The sequence below is a fragment of the Panthera uncia genome, assembly GCF_023721935.1.
Source record: "Panthera uncia isolate 11264 chromosome C1 unlocalized genomic scaffold, Puncia_PCG_1.0 HiC_scaffold_4, whole genome shotgun sequence".
Taxonomy (NCBI): Eukaryota; Metazoa; Chordata; class Mammalia; order Carnivora; family Felidae; genus Panthera; species Panthera uncia.
This window is the reverse complement of record NW_026057585.1, coordinates 61,301,257-61,306,581: the sequence shown is the minus strand read 5'-3', so window position 1 is coordinate 61,306,581 and position 5,325 is coordinate 61,301,257.

The following is a 5,325-nucleotide window of genomic DNA, read 5'->3' as shown; positions in this document are numbered from 1 at the left end:
TGGCCACCATGGAAAGCTTCCTTCCATGGAAGGGGAAGTACCACAGGAATTAACACCCCCCCGGGAGCTGCCCTCAGATTTGACCGATGGAATTGGAATATAAGCACCCAGCTCCCTCACCCCTTGTGGGATCTAACTCTGAGGTGTAGGTTTTTATTCTGGCTGTCAGAGTTTTCCCAGCACAATTCATCTCCAGCTGCCCACAGTGGTAACCTGTTGGCAATGCACATTTTTTTGGCTGGCACCTCTTCATCCACCAACTGGTGTTTTCTTCACCTCCTAAATAAACTACTTACACTGAAATCCTTGCCTCAGGATGTGCTTCTGACCCAGACCAGAACACGCAGAAATATTTTTTCTGGCATCACATTGTGTCACCTTTCCACACCGCTGGTTTGGGCATCTCAGTTTGAGATTACTGCTTTCTTTCACAACGATAACTCTCTGCCTAGCTTCTTACACACCTCCAAGACAGTCCCTTCCAGCTCAGGCAGGCATGCTTGTGAAGAGTCCTATGGATGTTGAGCTGAAATCCGGCTCCTGTGACCTTTGACTTTTTGCCTGGGCGGGGCTGTAAGAGACCAGGAACGCTGAGGTTTGTTGACTGGGTTCTGCTGAGGCCTCTGGGGACCACTGGGGAAGGAAGGCTGGAGGGCTCCGTGAGGGCTGGGCTCTTAGCCCTGCCCTGTTTGAACCAAAGTATAAACTCTGTTTGTTATACGTTGGACTAAAGGCTTTGGAGAAAAGAGTTCCACATCAGGGAAGAGGTTTGCCTAGTTCAGTCTCTTGCAGTCGTCCACGAAAGACTGGGGTGAGTACTCTGGCACCTAAACCTTATAAAAGTCATATCAGCGTCTAGCAGCCCCCTGGTTGCTTGGGAGGCTAGCAGTTTCTTCCAGTCCAATATGAGGTCCTGCCAGGTTGTGAGAAACCCTGAGTAGGACAAAAGCTGCCTTTCATGGGCCATGTCACCAGACCTATGTCTCTGACACAACTTTGCCACGTGGACCACAGATAACGTAACAATGAGTGGGCATCTCACATGGGCAGGCCTGTTGCAACTAGGTAGCTGGTCATCTAATACGTCAGCACGATCAAGCACAGCTAGCTTTTAAAAGAGGAAACTGAGGTTCAGAGAAGGAACAAGCTTACCTAGGTTGCACAGCACTTTTGCTTTAGCTAACATAGTTAATAGGATGAGACTTTTCTTGGCTGTGTTAGTTCCTCATCAGTACCTGAGAGTGATGGTTTTGGCCATCATGAACCCTACGCAGTGCCTCGTACTGTGAGCCCACAGTGACCCCAGGCATAGCAGCCAGGCCAGGTGAGAGGTGGCTCTGGGAAGCCCCTTCTGTTCAGAGCTCACATCCTGAATCCTTGTAATCGTGGGCTCCTCACTGCCTACCTTGAGCCTGAGCAAGCCTGGGTCCTGCTGTTGGCCCTGCCGTGGTCCCTTGGCCCTAAAGAGAGTTTCACCTTCTCTAACTTGACCCTCAGAACCCCATCCAGGAGCCCACCAGGAGCCCACCCAGAGTTGCCTCGTTAGGGCAAAAGACCCTCCTCTCACCCAGGAAATTCCAAGGGAATTATGAGCTCAGAGTCAGGAATCAGGATCAAAGGCCAGATATTAGAATAAACGATGTTCCTGGTGCTTTTATCGCTTAGGAAATTACAAGGATTTTTAGGAACCCTGTGCCAAGAACTGGGGATAGAGACCAATATATTTTTTTCCTATTACCTCACAGCGCCCCATTACGAACATCATTCCCTAGGTCTGCTCCCTAGGGAACCCCACGGGGAGGAGAGGTGATGGACAGGGCAGGATTCAGCTATTTCTGGGTCCCTTGGGTCAACAATCTTCACACTATCTGTCTTCAGCAGTTCAAGCTGCTATGACAGCCTACCATAGCATGGGTGGCTTAAACAGCAAACATTTATTACTCATCGTTCTGGAGGCCGACAAGTCAAAGATCAAGGTGCTGGCGGATCGGGTATCTGCTAAGAGCCCTCCTCCTGGTTTGCAGATGGACATCCTGTATCCTCAGATGGCAGCGATCAGAAGGAGGGCTAGATCTCTGAGTCTCTTTTTTTTTTTTTTAAACGTTTTTTTAATTTTTGAGACAGAGAGAGACAGAGCATGAACGGGGGAGGGGCAGAGAGAGAGGGAGACACAGAATCGGAAGCAGACCCCAGGCTCTGAGCCATCAGCCCCGAGCCCGAAGCAGGGCTCGAACTCACGGACCGCGAGATCGAGACCTGAGCTGAAGTGGGACACCCAACCGACTGAGCCACCCAGGCGCCCCTCTGAGTCTCTTCTTATAAGGACACTAATCCCATCCTGGGGTTTCCACCCTCATCATCCAATTACTTTCAAAAGGCCCTGCCTCCCAATACCATCACATCAGGGCTTCAACATACAAATTTTGGGGGGGGGGGGGGGGGGGGGGACACATTCAACCCCTAGCACCATCAAAATACCCCTTCCTAGACCTCAACAAAACCTATTTTCTCAACACAGCTTGTCAGAGCAGTCACTGACATTAATTACAGTAGTCATGCCAGACGAAACCTATAGGCCGTTTAATAACCAAGATAGAACTAGAAGGCATATTTAAAACTTTTTATTTATTTTTGAGAGAGAGGGAGAGACAGAGAGACAGTGAAAGTGGGGGAGGGGCAGAGAGAGAGGGAGACACAGAACCTGAAGCAGGCTCTAGGCTCTGAGCTGTCAGCACGGAGCCCGATGTGGGGCTCAAACCCACGAACTGAGCCAAAGTCGGACACTTAACCAGCTGAGCCACCCAGGCACCCCACGAAAGCGTATTTAAAAAATACGTCTACATTTAACTTGCGTAGTCTGATTTTTCTTACGTGAGCCGAGTTTGGAAAACCGATTGCATGAATGTTAGTGCACGGACGCTGCAGGTGTGGGCTGAGGGTCTGTTCAGGCAAGAGGGGCTCCTGGTGGAAGGAACTGCCCTGGAAGGAAGCAGAACGCTCCCTGCCTCCCTTCTCAGCAGACCGTGCGGGAACCCTCACCTCCCGCCCACCCGCTATGTGTGCGGCTCAGCCACGGGGCCTCATTTCACAGCTTCGAGAGCTGTCTCACCTGGCGCTGGCTAAGGCTCTTCCCGGACTTGAGGCTGTGATTAGATGACGGGGTTGCATCCTTGTTTAATAGCTTCCCCGTGGCCTTCAGGCAAATCACTTGCCCTTTCTTGAGCTTCCCGTTCCTGGCCTGAGCAGGTATAAACGGGCCTGCTCTGGGTCCAGGATTAAGATTAAATACGATACTGTGTGTCGTGTGCTGTTCCAATGCAGGGGGACATTTAAGGCGTGAAATACGAATTCTATTTTAAGGAGCGCTAAAGATTTCTCCTCCTTTAAAGAGAATTCACAAAATCCAGATTTGTGAGACACCGAACTGGAAAAGATTTCCGAAGCGTTCTTCCCAAAGAACCTCAGGATGGGACCTTTCGTACCACACGTATTTTAGGAAGACGTCCATCGTGTATATCCACGTGTTTGCCTAAAACATTGTCCTGAACGCAGCTCTTACATCTCTGCTCATTTTGGCCTGACAGCCAACTAGGGTGAATCGAAGAGCTCTAGCAAACAGTCCCACGTGCAGTGACTCTGCCACAACGTTCGTTATTTCCTGCCCCCGGAACAGGCGGCGGGCAGTTCCGCACACGGCTACTCAGGGATTCGGGCTCCTTCCTGCTTGTGACTCAGCCACAGCCTATGTGCTGGCTGTGGCTGGAATCCAGCTAATGGAAGGGGAACGTGCCAGAACCTCACGTGGGAGGTCTCTCCCACTTCTCTTCGCATCCCGATGAGCCCAGACGTGAGGACACATCTGAGTGCCAGGGAGGCTGGGGAACGCAGCTCCAGCAGCTGGAAGGAAGGGGTTCCAGTGGCCAAGCCAGCACTGTAGCCCAGAGCTCCCGACAACCATGTCTGACAAGCAGTCCCCTCCCTGATCTGAACTACCATCCCTGCTCACCTGGGCCCTTCTTGCTGGTCTCTGGCTATCACCCTCCCCGCTGTGGTCAGAGGGATCCTACTGAAACCTATGCCAGGTCACGTTGTGACCGATGCCAAACTCGAAAGCGGGTTGGAAAATCGCCCGAGACAAACTTGGCACCCCCCCCACACACACATTGTCTTTCAGCCCTCATCCCCGGGCATGCAGGTCCAGAGAGGGAAACTGCCCCGCACTTGAGCCCCAGCCTGACTCCACGTTGTGGTCCCCAAAGCAAGAAACGACAAAGGCTAATTTCCAGGTAACGCTTTTATTTTTTACAGCAGCAGCAGCAGCCACACAGCCACGGGGATGGGAAGTGTTCTAGACAGTGGGCACAGCGCCTGCAGCCAAGAGCCTGTTGGGGGACACCCGCGCCTTGCCCCTTGGTCCCCGTGATCACCGGACAAACAATAACCACACACCATGCACTGCCACGCGCATCCCCACCCCCTCCCTTCCCTTCCAGCAATATCTGATCTATGCATCCTTCCAGCCAAAAAACTCGGGGCTCTGGAGGGGAGAGGCCTACTCCTTCACTTTCCACACCCACCGCACCCCAAACCACCACACGGAGGGACAGTGATGGGACTGGCTGCAGGAAAGTGCCGGTAGCTAGGCTCGCCATGCTTTCCGCGTGCTTGCCCTTTCCGGGCAAGAGATCACTGGAGCAAAACATTAACCTGAGGCTGGCGTGATCCCAAGACCTTCCCCTCCAAGCTCCAGTTTCCAGGGGAGGTCTGCGAAGGGCAGGATTTTGGTTATCCTAGGACTATCTATCATCTAGCATGATACAGGCTGCTGGCATCTCTGGCCACAGTCCCAGTGGCTTAAGGATGGAGACCCCTCTGGTGAAAGGGCAGAGCCTTATTTGATGGGTTACTCTGCTCGGGCAAACCATTCCTCTACAGGAAGTAGGATCATCAGCTTAGCACCGAGTGGGAAGCACAGGGGCCCATATGAGAGCTAAAGCCAGAATTCACATGCTTTGCAGACAAGCTGGAGAATGAGGTTTCTTATTTTGTTTTCACGTTCTGCCCCCCACCCCCCACCCCCCCACCCCCCCGCCCACGGGCCAAATGGGTAAGGGGGGATTCCCTTGCCTTCTGAGTGCCATGAATGCGCCCGGCACTCACAGGACCACGCTAAGACAATTTGCAGTGTGTTGAGACTGGCTCCATCAGGATTCTGGCAACTTACAGAGACGGGACAGACACTTCCCTGCAAGCCACAGGTGTGCCTCTCTGAAAGCGACATGACAGCTGGTCTCGGACCCAAGGAAGGACCTTGAGAGACAGCCC